Source organism: Fundulus heteroclitus, chromosome 24, assembly GCF_011125445.2.
Source record: "Fundulus heteroclitus isolate FHET01 chromosome 24, MU-UCD_Fhet_4.1, whole genome shotgun sequence".
Taxonomy (NCBI): Eukaryota; Metazoa; Chordata; class Actinopteri; order Cyprinodontiformes; family Fundulidae; genus Fundulus; species Fundulus heteroclitus.
The window spans coordinates 27317926-27334217 of record NC_046384.1 but is presented as its reverse complement, the minus strand read 5'-3'; the positions used below and the strand labels follow the sequence as shown (position 1 = coordinate 27334217).

At 40.9% G+C, this 16292-nt stretch overlaps 1 long non-coding RNA gene across 1 annotated transcript; it reads right to left on the bottom strand.

Moving 5' to 3' along the window:
* Nucleotides 1-13608: 13608 nt before the first annotated feature.
* On the bottom strand, nt 13609-15444 carry LOC118557919. The gene is made up of 3 exons (XR_004928112.1): nt 15396-15444; nt 15185-15303; nt 13609-14219 (listed from the first exon to the last, which is right to left on the bottom strand). It is a non-coding gene; the product is annotated as an uncharacterized LOC118557919 (long non-coding RNA).
* Between the last annotated feature and the right edge of the window lie 848 nt (nt 15445-16292).

The following is a 16292-nucleotide window of genomic DNA, read 5'->3' as shown; positions in this document are numbered from 1 at the left end:
CACGCCAAGGCGAGAAACATTATTGAGCGTGTCTTTGGTGGTCTGAAGACACGGCGGCGTTCCATCTTCTTAAGGGCGCTGGAGGTCTGCCTGACGTTTGCCCCAAAAGTAATCGCCGCCTGCTGCATCCTCCACAATATTAGTATAGAGGCAGGGGACCAGCTAGACGTGGAGGACGAGGAGGTTGATCTAGAGGAGGATGACCATCCTGCGGCTGAAGACAGGGAGCTGCTCCAGCTGGCTGCATCAGTTCTAGTCATGTACACATGCTAGTTCATCTCATTGTTTTCACTACCTGTAAAAATAAATTAAATAATCAGTAAATTAATTTCCATTCCAACTATTTTTAATTCTAGGTTTATAGGCGTCTATTTGTATAAGATCTTAATAGGAGTTATTTCTTTGTTTTAAACCATGTTAGTAATTGTTAATCATTTGTTGAATATATTACATCTTCATTCTGTTCCAAAGATAAAACATTTGTATAAAATAAATGTCTGTTATTTTCATATACTATTACTATTGTTTTCTTAACCAACGGTTCTACGCACACTAGTTGGCCGACAGAATTGTCCTAAAAACGGTCTAACATCAGCCCTGGCTGCGGTTTTCCTCGGAGGTCTGCGGGTCTCTCTGCTCCGCTCAACGTCGGACTTTTTATTAAAATTAACTAACTCTGTAAACAGGCCACATAGGGAAGCTTAAAAGTATAATGTTCTCGCCTCAGCCGATCTGAAAACGTACATTTGAAGAACAACAGCAGCAGAAAAGGGAATTTTTAACTTACCGCTGTGAGCTCTGTTTGCGCTGTCTGGAATCAAGCTGCGGCCGCGGTGCATTCTGGGCAAGCGGGCTGAGGCTGATGACGTGTCACGAGCACACGAGACCGCTCCGCCAGACTAGCTGTGGCTGCACAACACTGCCATCTGCTGGTTGTTCAGTGGAGGGTGTCTTCGCATTCAAATCTAGTGGCATTTATATTTGGATCTAGGTTTGCAGTAGGAATGTCTCAAAATTACGTCATCGACAAGAAAGCAAAACGGAGATTCACAAATGCAAAAAGCAGATTCACAAATGCAAAACGGAGATTCACAAATGCAGATTCCACATACAAAGTCAAGCATATTTATTTTCAAATCTCGAAAATATATTTACAAAGACACGTTTATTTATATAAAATTGTTTATTTATTTGTATGTCACTTTTTTATATTTGTATTTTGTTTATTTATTTGTATGTCACATTTTTACATTTGTATTTTGTACTTGGATATTTATAAATGTATGTATATGTATAGATATCCTTTTATATTTATTCAAATCTTTTTTATATTTATTCAAATGTTTTAGAGACAAACTTCTCTCCATAAAATTCTCCCCTGAGTTGTTATGGAGAGATCGCACAAACCCCCCTGCCCCCATCTGTGGATGTTTTCTGAACTGTTGGGCGGCTGATGACATCAAGGACAATTGGACGTGGAGAGCTTCCATGGAAATATAAACACCTCACCCAAGCAGACACACATAAAGTGATGCTCACAAATACAGATGAACTTAAAGCGACCAGTCTCAAATGTTTACCTTTCTGCATATATGTGTCTCGTAATTATTTGTGCATTTTTGTTGGATGCTCCACAGTATATTTGGAAACATAAATTTTGAAGCACCTGTCTTTTTCTATCTCCCTCCACTTCCCACATGTAAAATCTTTCTCCTACAGATTTCAAGGGCAGCGCCTGTGGACTCCTTGTAAGGCGAGGTCCGGGACAGTTTGGAGGAACGTACCTAACGGCTGTGCTGAAACAGCAGCGGCCGACTGGCTGCGTTCCTTGGCAACGCAAGGCCTCAGTCAATCGTTCCCCCAAAATGTTTGTTAAGTGTATGTGATTGAGGGTGGTACTGGAACTGGTATTAGCAATGCAATACCAGTGCGATTGCAATGCAAATTGTAGTTGACAATAAAATTGATTGATTGATTAGTTCACTCAGTTGTTTAAACATCACATTCAAGACGTCGGCATTTAACCTAGCAGCATTGACAGACAAAACAGCTTTGAGAATCCCACTGGACGCTTTAATGTTTCCCAACAAGCTAGTTCAGCTTAGCTAGCTACAGTTTAGCTATGCTACACCCTTTCAAGATGGCGACTATGACGACACTTGACGCTAACGCATCACCTTGCGTGATGTGTAAGGGGAGGTCTTAATGACGTAACCAACGCTTACGCTGATGTGGGGTGGTACCTCGATCAGAGAGGCGGCCTGAATGACAGATTCAAAGATAGGACGCGAACTGAGGTTTAACAAAAAGATTTAACTGATAAGGAGAAAGCAAGAGATAGAAACGGGGAAAATAATAGAAAAGCCGGCTCTCGGCAGAGCCGCTTATAGGAACCGCAAATTTAACACTGCCAAAATCACTTTCAAAATGCACATAAAACAGGAAATATTCAGCAATTAAAACACTCCGTTTTGGAGTAAACAATAATAAAACTAAATTCCTACTTCTGCCCAGGGACACCTAAATCACCATACAGGTGAAAAGAGAAAGAAAAAAAAGAAGGGGAAATCCTTGACTCTGACGTTGCCCCGGCTGAAGTCCGGGGGCGCTCCGGGTCCGCGGGTCTGGTTCAGCTCAGCGAGCCGTGCGTCTGAAAGCGGGGGAACGAGAGGAAAAATCCCTTCGTCTCTCTCTGGGCGTTTGGACGCTTTGTTCGGCCAAAACAAAAGCGTGGTCCTCTTTCGATCACCGGGAGATAAAACGGCTCTCAGTCTTTGATCAAAGGGAATTCAAAAGTACTTTTTAAGTCGACCTCCTGCATATCTGAGCAGGGATGGAGTTTGCTTCGATAATCTTCGGTCCAGCAAAGAATTATTGAGCACGTGGCGTGTGGGGGTTGAAACCCTTTGGAGTGAAACAGCTGCGTGTCTTCCCGTACTGGCGGAGCACCAAGAAAGAAGGCAGAACACTTGTGCGGTCGGGTTAAATAGTTATCACCATAGCAACCTTATCTCGGTCGGTGACCATTTTGACCGTGTTGCATGATGGGAGTTGGTGGCCATTTTGACCACATTGCATCATGGGAAATGAAGTCTGTCACGTCCCGAACTGGCGTTACATTAGCCAGTTTAGCTGCAGCTAAAGCGCTTGCTAAAGTGGAAGCGGTCAAAGCTAAACTTGAATTTCTAGATAGAAAGACTGACATTCAATTACCAAAAACAAAACTTGAAGCTTCATCACATGCTCTCACTTTGCAAAGAGAAGTTAAAGCAGCAAATACCCAAGTAGCTCTTTTAGAGGCAGCTCCAGCTGATTTTGGAGTAGAGTAAACAAGGGAGCCATTTGACAACATTGCCTTAACCAAACATGCACTAGCGAGGACAGAGGACTATGAAAGAGAGCAGTCATCACACGCCAGTCAGTATGTTTGCAATGAGGTATAGATTGTCTCAGTTCCCTATCCTACGCAGCCTCTCAGAGATGACACCCAGAAATATGCAGAGCCAACAGATTTTGCTCCCCTCCCGCTAAATAAGACAGAATACTACATCAATAACTTTATTCAACCTTCAGCTTTTTTATTATTTACAGTAAATCCAATTTCAGATATCTGCCCTCAAAAAGCTACAACACTTGGGCATCATTTTAATTTTCACTTTGTAATATATATATATATATATATATATATATATATATATAGTGTGCGATTTGCAAAAAAAACAAAACAGAGGGGGGATAATTTCAAGTGTTTTATAAATGAACATAAATGAACATAACAACAAGGTTATATGGCCTGCATGCTTGCCGCCAGACAGCTTTCCATCTTAGAAAGCGGTCTGGCTGGAGACAGCCTCCAACCTGTCCTGGGACGGACGGTGGAGAAATCGGCTGCTGCTGCTTCTTGTCTTGTGACGCTGTCTGCAAATCTTCATCATCCACCAAAGTTCGTCCTGTAACATTATGGCTGTTCATCCCGTCATCTACTCTTGACCTTTTCTGTTGATTTTTCGGGCCGAAATATGACAAAATACTTTGTTGACGTTCATGCTGCCGCACGTTCTCATTCATTACTTGCTTAGCTTGCAGCTGCTCTTTCAGGTAAATAGCTAGATCCAGTAGGTTAGACTATTGTTTTTAAACTTGCACCATCTACTGTCCGGACTCAGAAGTGGGTATTAGTTTACTTTAACCGCTTTGAGCAGAAAACGTAATAATACTCTTTAAAAACAGACAACAAAAAATTCAATTAACAAACGTGAAGGACACAAGACATGTACTTATATTAGGGCTGTCAAACGATTACAAATTTTAATCGTGATTAATCTCATAATGTCAATAGTTAACTCAAGATTAATCGCAAATTAATAGCATTTTTTATCCTTTTATTTCTTAAAGTGTAATAGCCTGTTTAGGCATTTTAATATGCAATTTTGCAATAAATGACACTAATAAAATACATGCTTGTACAAAAAATATTTAAATTTTGTTATTTTTCAAGCACTTTTGAGAATTGGGATGAAGACATCCTAGTGCCAAATGTTAAACTCTGGACTATGATGGCTAAATGACTAATCATGACGCCCTGATGTTTACACAATGTGTAAATAAATTTGTAATTAAATACCATGCCAATATATTTTTTTGCTTCTTAAACAAAGATAGACATGGTATTACGCAAAAACATGCAAATTAATAAAAATTGTACATTTCAATAAAGTCATAAGTTCTGTTCCTTTTTTCACTCTCTCTCTCACACACACAAACACATCTAATTCTGAGCTTTCACACCAACAACAATAATTTCTTTGAATATTTTTGCTTGCTGTTTATATCCATATTCATAGAGTTTAAGCCTGGAAAAAGGGTTTCAGTTTCCAGGTCATTCCAGTTACACATTGCTTGCAACTGGGCAGGAGCTTAATACCCTAAAAGAGACTGTTTAGCAACTGTTTAGTAACTCCAGGTCCTTCGTTTGGCAACATAATTCAGCCTTAGTTTGTCAAATACAGAGAAAACTAATTAATAAGCATTAAAGTACGGTTTATGGGTTGGGTTTTTGCAATGTTAAGCATGTTAAAAGCTCATCTTCAGAACCAATATCTGCTCAAAATGGTGATCTGCACCAAGTAATCTACTTTTAGCAGTTATCACCGGTTATTGCACCGTAAACTGCAGAAAAGACGTGCAGAGTTGCTCTGTCTGCCTTTACTACCGTCGGCTCCTATGGCGGAGGGATATTTCAGCTGGATACACTCAAAGTCTCTAGTGCAGGCAGTTCTCTTAATAACCCCTACTTTGTCACTTATTTCAGAGCCCAAATAAGCGATTTCACTTTCAGAAACCTGCCCAAAAAAAAAAACGCAACCCGTGACCCGTGAAATTTAGAAGCGCTTTTAGAAAAAAGAAGCCCAAAGTCGCATTAATTAAACAGTCTTTGGCAACAGTGAGCGCGGGTCTGTTTTGCTGCAGTCTCTAGCTCTCTTGAAACTACGGAAAGCGCCAAGGGTAAAAGAAAGACAGTGCGGAGAGCACGGCGGGGAAAAACATTAGGGAACGGTGTGTGTGTGTTTTAACGCGCAATTAACGGCGACAAAAAAACTTGACGACGTTATGATCTAACAAAAATAACACGTTAATAACGCGTTAAAACTGACAGCCCTAATTTATATAATTTTTTTTTAAATCCACAATATTACCTATTCAGACCAGAGGGGGGGGGGGATATGTATCCCCCCAGGGAAAAAACATCACCAGAGGGGGGGACACAAGACCAGAGGGGGGGACGTCACAAACAGAGGGGGGGTAAATCCCCCCCATCCCCCAGGCAAATCGCACCCATATATATATATATATATATATATATATATATATATATATATATATATATATATATACTGGTTTCTATTGCTCCTGTTTTCTATCGTTGTTATTCATACTTTATTTTTTTTTTTAAATGAAAAATACAACCTTCCTAGCAAGCTAGCCTACGAAAATTACTTAAGGAGAGCATTACTGACAAATCCTGAAGGTCAAAGAAGAGCCTCAGAAAATCTAAATCTTTGTGACATTTCAACCTGTCGTGGGTAAATGGAGTGAAATTATATTTTTTACAGTCATAGTGACCACTCAAAGCATTTACACTATAGCCACATTCACCCAATTGTACTCATTTATATGCACACATTCATACACTGATACACAGATCAGTAGGCAACTTGGGGTTAAATGGCTTGCCGAGGGGCACATCGACATGTGAAAGGGGGAAGCTGGAATCAAACTTACATCCTTCCGATAGCAAGACTACTATGCTACCCATTGAGGCACAGAGACATTTTTAGGTCTAACCATATAAGCAAGTTCATCTTAAAAGTAGTTACCCTAAAAGCAGATGTTAAAAAAAAGTTTTTAAAAAATTTAAAATGTCTTCACATGACCGAGAGCAGATATTTGCTACTGCTCATATGAAAGTTTAAGGGTGCATTCGCACCAGCTCTGTGTAGTCCTCTTTAATTGCAATATGATTTGTTTGCCACAGAAAGTCTGGTTCGTTTGGGGATGTGTAAATACACAATCAAACTATGATGTGGACTAAAAAAGCAAACTTAGGTCTGCCTAGAAACCTAGGTCTCGGCTCGGTTGAATTGAACTTAATACCTTGCTCAACGTGTATGAAGGTAGTTTTGTGTCTTTATTATTCAATCAAAAAAAGGTTGCTTCAATCAAAAAATATATTTTCAATTAAAAAATTTCACTTCAATGAAAAAAAAACTTTTCAATCAAAGAAAAAAAGTATTTGAATCCAAAAATATATTTGAGACTCAAAAAAATACATTTGAACACTGCTTTTCTTTGTTTTGAGGAATGTTTGTGATGGTGTGAGGTTAGAGATCTAAATATTTTCAGACAGGCAAGCAAAGTGGGCGAACCTAGTTGATAACGTTCGCCGATGGCCCCCCACACAGCAGCTTGCTATGTGCTAGTGCTACTGTGTTATGTTACACTAAGTAAAGTTGCCACAGCGCTGCCTGTTTAGTAGATGCTTTTATCTTGAGAGCAGGATATAGGCTACCTATGCTGCTGTTATTCGAGCTGCATGCATCCCCCCCATACAGTTACCGCTGGGTACTGTGTCGGCCAAGTACCATACTGCGCAGGTATGGCAGACCGTTTTAACATTTATTAGCTTGACTGAGTATGTATTTCAGACATCTCAAATGCATTCCTTCCTAGTCAAAATTTACATTTCAGACATCTACAATAACATTTGCCCTATCTAAAATGAATATTTCAGATATTTTTAATATCATAAATAGTAGTACAAATTACGTCACTTTCCCCACTCATGTGTATAGGGCTTTATTTTCCAGACATCTACAATAACATTCTACCAATCTAAAATAAACATTCCGGATGTCTAAAACTAAAATCTAATCTGATGAAATCTAATTTCAGATCTCCATAATCCAGTCAATACTAGTCATAACTATCATTTCAGACATAAAAAATAAAACATTCTAGATATCCAGATATATAATTCTTGACATCAAAAATATATTTCTACTAGTAGAAATGACATTGCATATATCCACTACTGATTATATGACAAGTTGAATTGAACTTCTGGTCACAAGAAACAAAACTTTTAAAATGAGATTATAGAATTATTACATTACAGTTAATCTTTCTCCTCTTCCTATTTCTCAGAGTTACCCTAAAAGCCATTTTGTCTTAGCTGATCAGTGGAGTGGACATGAGTATTTCTCCAGCGAGCCATCAAATAAATTTCACATATTAGTGCCAGGGTATTTTGTATGTCAGTTTTTTTTAAAGATGCCTTTACTCATTCTAGTGAATTCACTCTATTTTAAGCAGTGGAATATTTAGTCTTGGGTAGTCATTTAACTAACCATATTTTTGCGTTTCTTCTGCAGCATTGGAAGCAAAGTTGTACTACTTTGTAGCAAAAATTATTACAGTCTGTGTGGTCCGTGAAGGAGTTGCCCACCATTTTTTCTCAGAAAGGCTGTTTCAGCAATTTCCCAATGGCCCCTTTCAGAGCAGAAGTCCTGCATGATCACAAACTCTGGGAGCAGCTAATCAACGTATGAGTATAAGCTGTCATTTTGCAAACCATTTCAAAGTTTGTAATCACCTTCAATACTTTTTAAATTGCTTAGTCCTGGATAAGTTGGGCCTACCACTGATGAGGCTCAACAGCCTCTGTGTGAAGTTTGCATGTTTTCCCTGTGTATGTGTGGACTCTCTTCAGGTACTCCAGTTTCCTTCCATTGTCCAAAGACATGGACTTAGCATGAGTTTATTGGTGGGACTCATGTGTCCATCCAACCATTTTCTGACCCGCTTAATGGGGTCGCGGGGGTTGCTGGTGTCTATCTCCAGCCTTCACTGGGCAAGAGGCAGGGTGGACTCATGTGTATTCATCTTTATTCAGATAGATGAAGGTGAAACCACCAATGAGGCTAATTTTGCCATTGAAGAAGCAGTAGACAGCCTTAGCATCAAGGGTTGCCTTAGGCATGTCCCGAACTGGAGAAAAAAGGACTCCCTAGTTCACTCCACTGTCAAGTTTAATGTCAATGTCCTTCATGTTTCTGTAAGCATACTTGTGTTATGGTGCTTTTATCAGTAAGATTGATGGACAGGGATATTAATCTATACTTCTAAAAACCACCAACCAGGCCAGAAATCTGGATTTAGCGACGGATTCAGACCTAAATTTTAAAAAACAAGTTAAGGCAATTACAAAATCAGCCTTAAGAATATCAGATGAAATGTGTGATTACTTACCAGGACCTGGAGAAACTAGTCCTCCATTCATCTGCAGTCGGCCTAATTACTGTAACAGCATGTTTACGGATCTACAATTTAAATATAATAGACAACTGCAGCTCATTCAGCCCTAGCTAAAAACAAACCCTTGGACCACATAAGTCTGGTTATGAGGTCTTTCCATTGGCTCCCTCTCTGTCAGAAAACAGACTTGTGAGTTATGCTGCTGGTCTATAAAGCTCTGAATGGTTTAGGACCAGGATCCATCAGTGGCCTTTTGATCCAATAAAAATCCATAAGACCTCTCAGGTCATCTGGATGCCATCTGGACCAGTTCCCGTAGTCAGAAGCAGACCTAAAGAAGCTGCATTTAGCTTCTATGCTCCACATGTCTGGAACAAACTCCCAGACTCAGCTAAAACATTTTTATGTAAATCCAGATTAAAGACCCACCTGTTCTCAGGTCCATAGTTAATATTAGCCTGGCGGCCCACCATGCTTATGATACGCTGAGAAATGCAGAGTGGTCACCACTCCGCGGTGCAGGCAGCCTTTGAAAGCACCCATGATTGTTTTGGTCTACAGACAGTGCTCAAGCACAACCTTGTGTCAAAATATCGCTTATTGCTCCTTTAATAAATTGTTTGTTAATCATGTTTGTTTTTTTATATGTACTTTTTTAATGTCCTCTGTACCTTGCTTTAAGGTTTTTGTAGAAATTGTCTTGTACATTAGATTGTACATTACTTGCCTTGCCTCTTAGGGTTGCAGAGGGCTTCAAGACTCGGGCTACTGAAAGAGCTGCAGAAAAACCCAGCTTTTGTTCATGACATGTCCGTGTGTGAGGAGAGAGCCCTCACTGCCAGGGACATGAGCCACAGTGGCCTATTCTGCTCAGGGGAGCAATCGGCGAGTTCTGGAGAACCAGTTGGTCTGCTTTTGGAGAGACTGGCTGATTGACATTGAAGGTCTGTTTTTGCATTTTAGTCAATTTCCAAAAATTTAAAATTACTTTGTACAATACATCAGGGGTATGTTTTCCATGTCTAACAGTTGTATTCTTCCATTGTTATGTCTTATAGAAGAGGAGGATGGTCCACCCCTCTCTCTCGATGTTCTGATGTTCATCTCTGGAGCCTCTGCCATTCCTCCACTTGGCTTTTCCTGCCAGCCTGAAATCCAGTTTCTGCATGACACCAAGAAAATTTACCCAGAAGCCAATACTTGTGTTGTTGTCCTGTTGTATCTGTCGCTGCACTCCTCCTACGGGGCTTTTTGAATATACATGATGGAGGGAATTTTGCAAGTTTCTTAAATGATTACGAATGTGACAGTGAAAGGTTGCACTGAAAGGTGATGACGGGTTTGCATGTTTGTCCAGCTCTTGTTAATGTTTTACTTAATTTTAAGGTAAAGCATGGTTTTACAAGTCTGAAAAGTGCACCAGTGTTTAAAAAATACTGTTCATATGTTTTTTACTGAAAGCCTTTAGCTGGTTCTGAGGATAAAATATCAGAAGACCGTGCTAGATGATTTCAGGTTCTGTCATTAAACTTCTGAAATGGTTTTAGATTTTAACAACTTTCAGCAAGTTGATAAATTGTTATCCAAGACTATCATATGTTCTCTTCTTGGTTTGTATTTATGGCAATAAAGAAAATACTCCAAATGTAAGTTTGATACATAAAAAAAAAATATTAAACTGAACTTATCATGGCCACTAATGACAAAGAAAAAAAAATAAAAAACAGATATTTTTGCCAATGAGAGGGAGAAGTTTAACACAAGGATAGGGCCACAATAAAAATGTTTTTTACAATAAATAAATTTCGTCCCACTTCATGATTGTGTCCCACTTGTTGATTCTTCACGAAAACATGCAGTTTTTTATCTTTATGTTTGAAACCTGAAATTTGGCCAAAGGTTGAAAAGTTCAAGGGGACTGAATACTTTTAGAAGGCACTGTATGTGAGATCATGTTGGTCCAGACAACTCATGTATGTCAGCAGCTCCAGATGGAAGGGAGAGGTCGAAACTGAGTCTGTTTGTTTACACTGAACCTACTACTAAGCAGGCCTTCCCATATAACTCACAGTATAAGATATGTAAACTATATAGAATTTCCCATTAGGGTCAATAAAGAAGCTGTTTTATATTACCTAGTCTGTCTGATCTTGTTTGTGCATAATGTGTACAGTCCTTTGGAGCTCTTATGGAAGAGATGTTGTGAGCCTCTGTCGTCTTGACTTAGTTGGGCATCTAAATTTGCTAAACAGAATCTTTCGCTCAGAGCACAATTAAAACGTGGTAGGCTATGATAGAAACGCAAACATCTGAAGGTTAGGTTAGGGATACAGTGATGGTTTTCATGCTTCTTCCTTTTCCTGAACCAAAGTTTACAAGTTCCTCACAGTGGCCTGACGGCAAGGTCACATCGGACTGCACCCAACAGATTTATTTCAGAATCAGAAATACTTTAATAATCCCAGAGGGAAATTATTTTCGTTACACGCTGCAGACATAAAAACCACATAATTATATATATATACAACATTCCCCACAAAAAAATAAATATATACATATGTAACTATATATATAAATATTTACAGATCTAAAATAAAGTAATAATGGCAATGTGCAAAAGAATGAATGTCAATAATTGTCAATAATTCTATAATTCTGCGTCAGAATTACAGGGGGGCGGGTTGTAAAGATTTTATGACCAAAGGCCGGAATGATTTCCTGTGGCGCATCTGGGTAACAAGAGTCTTCTGCTAAAAGAGCTCATCTGCTGGGCCAGTGTGTCATGGAGAGGGTGTGAGACATTGTCTAAGATGGACTGTAGCCTGGACAGCGTCCTCCTCTCTGCCACTGCCGTCAGAGTGTCCAGCTCCTCCCCCACAACATCACTGGCCCTCTTGATCAGTTTGTTCAGTCTGTTGTTGTCAGCGACCCTCAGCCCACTGCCCCAGCATGTGACAGCAAAGAAGATGGTGCTGGCAACAACAGACTCATAAAACATCCTCAGCATCGTCCCACAGATGTTAAAGGACCTCAGCCTCCTCAGGAAGAAGAGTCGGCTTTGACCCTTTTTGCAGACCGCCTCAGTGTTACTGCCAAATTGTACCATATTGACCAGGGAAACTATCAAAATTGACTGAGAAGCTATTCTGGGTAAATCAAAAAAATGTGTAAGTCCTCTGGATGTTTTCTTCTTCAGTAGATACGTTTCATCTCTTCTCCAAGAGACAACTTCAGTCTAAGGGCTCCCAGCAAGCCCAGCCCTGTAAGCAAAACTTTGAGAATTAAGCCTGGTATACAAATACAAACCAGACAATGAGCCTAACAACCACTTGTTTAAATTTTAATCATGGTCTCCTGTTCTCAGAAGGCTGGGCCATGCTTGCAATAACAGCATTATAAGAGGGGGACAAATTGACCAGGAGACCTCCTCCCTGTTTTAACGATGGTTGTTTTTTCTACACAAAACTGGCTTCCTTTACTCCTCTCTCAAACCAATGTTATTACCTATCAAGGGTGAGAACAAACTTTTGGGCTCAGTTCTTTCTTTGTGTTTTTTTGATCGGCTTCTTTTGCACTTTGTGATGGTGTCTTGTATTAATTCTTCACTGTGAAGGGACAAATAGTTGGGCCTTGCATATGCTTGTGTTTCTGCAGTCCTGCTATGCGCGAGCATTGTCATTACCCTCATTACTGCCTATGTTGATGAGACGCTTCCTTTTCAAAGAAATCCACCACAAGGAAAAAAAGTTGGTTGAAGCAATTACCTTTATTACACAGACATGTTCTATTGTTATTAAGGTCACTTGTCAGCAATTTCTGATGACAACTCAAAAATTCAATAGAGCAACAAAGGGATAAAGTTATCATTTACATTGACTGTAGTCTTCACATTCCTCTAACACAACTGTTAGGTGATGATGTTTAATTGCTGTCATGCTGTGAGAAGAACGACCCTGAATCGGGGCAACCACGGAGACAGTTCGTAAGGTTTATGAAAAAAAGTTTATTGAGGAGGATTCTGTAACGGTGCTGGGCTGGATAGTCCTGGGTTCTGCTGGGAAGGATAAGGGCAGAGGTGAATAGTTGGTCAATGAAGTGAGATAAGGTGGAGAATGCAGCACTCACGGGGTTTGGGGTTGTCTCGGGCTTTGGGAGGGTGGTGTCCTGGGTCCTGATGAGTACTGCAAATCTCTCCTTTCTGATGCTGGTGCGTTGGAGGGTGGACAGGCAGGTAATTCTTGGAGCAGGGGCTGTGACTGACAGGTGGCTTGAGGAATCCAAAAGTCGACAGAGGTCCAGGTTTGAAGGTTCGGTTGCTTGGGTGATTCTTAGGAGGAAAAAATACAAAAGACAGAGTTAGATCTGGCTCGGAACACTTTTGGTCAAAAGGCAATTTGGTCAAGTACCACGCTGGTAGCGAGAAAGAACTGACGCCCTGCTCCTGGTCTCAGCTCCTTAAGAAGGCACCTAATTAGCTGGGACGCGAAACACCTGCCCGTCACACCCTGCAGAGAAGAGAGAGAGACAGACCAGGCCCGAACCAGGACCAGCAGTATGACAATTGCAGGAATAATAAGGCAGAGGCATTTAAAGAGGTTTTCAAAATATCTCTGATACAATAAATCCTATGTCAAAATAGATCCTGCTTTGTTCTGAGGATTCTTGAGTCTCATACAGGATTTTGTAAAATACTGAGAACTGAGCCTGATATCCTATCTAAGGTCAAAAATGTGATGGATTGCATTGTGCACTGATGCTTGCTGTTCCTGAGTCAGGATGAGTTGAGGTGGTTCCACAGACGCAGCTGGGAAGTCTTTGTCATCTTCATCATGTGTTGGCGCATGGTGATCTAGGATAGCCTCAATGTTTGGCTGCTATAAGGATTTTCCCCAAACACATTGTTGACAGCTGTGTTGTCAGTTTTAATGTTTGTGAGCAAGCCCTCTGTCCAAAGTTGAGCTGCTGTGTGATTACTTTATGTTGGCAAACCATGGTGGTTCCAAGCCTGTCTGAAGTGTTCCAGCCTCCTTTGAATCTCAGGTGGATATACAGTATGTAAAGAAAGTCTGTGGATATCATTATCTGGGTTAAGATTCTCTGAGTACGCCAGACAGTAGAATGTATTGTAAAAATCCTGCCGCACATGCAAAAATACATCCTGCCAAAGGCGCTCTATGCGCTGACTATGAACTGATTCTCCTGTTATGAAGCCTCTGTGTTCCAGCCCTTGAACTAGATGCATGCATAAAGCAAGCAGCATGTTTTCATCCCCATTGTCTGATCTGACTCTTGATGGTAGTCCATAGAGAGATGTTGCTTTCAAAAACTGACAGAGTACTGTTGTTGCCCTATTGTTTCTACTGCAGCTGAGGTAATCAGACACGAGTGTCCATCGATGGCACCATCTAGAAAGTTGAAACAACACAAAATAAAATGAATACTTAAAATAAGGATACAACCACCTACCTGGAGAGAATATACGATAATGATCAGAAAACTCGTATTAGAAATAAATGTGTGACATTGGTCCGCTGGCTGCTCAGGACTATAAAAGCCAGCTCAGTCTTAAAAAACAAAACAAAAAAATAGAGCTTCGTCTTGTGCCTCAATAAGTAGCACTATTGCACTTTTCAAACCCTCTAGTGACTTTTTTTTCTCTTCAAAAAACAAATCTACCAATTTTTATGTGTTATTGGGGAATGTATGTGAAAGCAATCAATTGTTCTGCAGTTAGTGTCTTGAGGCAGGCGGGAAGGGGCTGCTGTGAGACTATGATGTTGGTTCTAGGTTGGACATTGGACATGGGCGATCTGCGGTATCAGCCTGCTGTTTGAGTCGATACAGAGAGGGTGATCTGGGGCTGACGTGTCCACATTACAAATGAATCATGGTGCACAAAGCTGCCGGTGATCCCGCCTGAGTTACAAAGCAGGAAATATATGTTGATTCTGATATATGATAATATATAACAGGACCGATTCTGTCCACCATTTGACTTTGCAGCGCCAGGTTGTGGCTTCACTGAGTCAGCGCCTTGAGCCAGCAGGACAGATTGATCAGACTCTGGCCTGCTTGGCTCCACAAAAACCTTCCTCAACTGCCGGGGATGAGGAGGGTGAAAAATCCTCCAACTCAAAAGACCCAAACGTGGCGTAACTACCAGCATAACTCCGTTCACTCTCCATGATTCAGTACAGCAAATCAAGCTAATAGCTGCTATATAGCAGCCTGTCTCACTCTCTCATATATATGAAAATAATTGAGAATAATATATATATATATATATATATATGTGTTTAATAATCAACCAAGTCGCATGTTCCCATCAATATGCCACAAACTGTTGGGGTACGGCACATAGTAAGCCCACCTTGCAACAGTCCAACTCCACCTTCTTGCAGCAGATGTCAGGTTTGTCCTTCCCAACATTTAGCATACCCTGGCCTGTGTGACAATAACACCTTGAGCACGAAGCAGCACCCTCATCATCTGAAAAATACAAACATGAAAGCATTAATGATTAAAAAAACTCTCACAACCGGATCCAACTTAAATATAAATTTTCTATAGAAAAGAGAAACCTCATTCCCAGAGTTTGGATACTGGTCCTGCAATGTGCTCACATGCTCTTGCAGATAATTGTAATCTAAGGCAGACAGTCTTAGATTAGAGTCGGTGGGCCGGAACTTGCATTCTTCTCTGAGTGCAAGCCTGCTGCTCTAACCACTAGGCCAACACTCCCCATAATTTCTCTGCATTTAACCCATCCCCATTGGGGAGCAGTGGGCTGCCACTGTAGGGCGCCCGGGGAGCAGTTGGGGGTTGAGGGTCTTGCTCAGGGACCCAGAGTAAAGGTAGTTGGGATCGAACTGGGTACTTGCATCCTTCTCAGAGCGCAAATGTGCTGCTCTAACCAGTAGGCCACCCCCCCCTCTTCCGCACTCTATCCATTTGGAAAGGAGCGAGCCCCTCCAGGCTAACGGCATTGTCCAGGATCAATGAGGTAAGCCACGCCTCCGTCAGGATGAGAGCACAACAGTTGCTCAACTCGTTCTTTGAAGAGAGTTCAAGTTGAAGATGGTCTATTTTGTTATCCAGTGAGCAGACGTTGGAGAGCAGGATGGAAGGAAGCGGTTTTCTATTGGGATTTGTTTTTAGTTTAGCTATTAGCCCGCCTCAGCAGCCGCGCTTCCACCGCCGGTCACACCACCTACACTTGCTCCGCCTCCGCCGTGTGCTGCTCCGCGAGTCTGCTGCATCATGGGCCTCTGGGACCAAAGCACTCTGAAGCGATGTAAACAGTCAAGAGTAGTTGTAGTTACGAGTCCAAAAACACTTGATGACCGTAACTCCAGCAGGCGCTGACGGTCATGTACTGATTTTCCGGGTCGATGAATAGTTTGTAGCGAGTTTGATGGCATATTTTTGTAGAAAATGCCACAAGTTGTCGAGAGCTGTATGCAGCCACAGCATCTCAA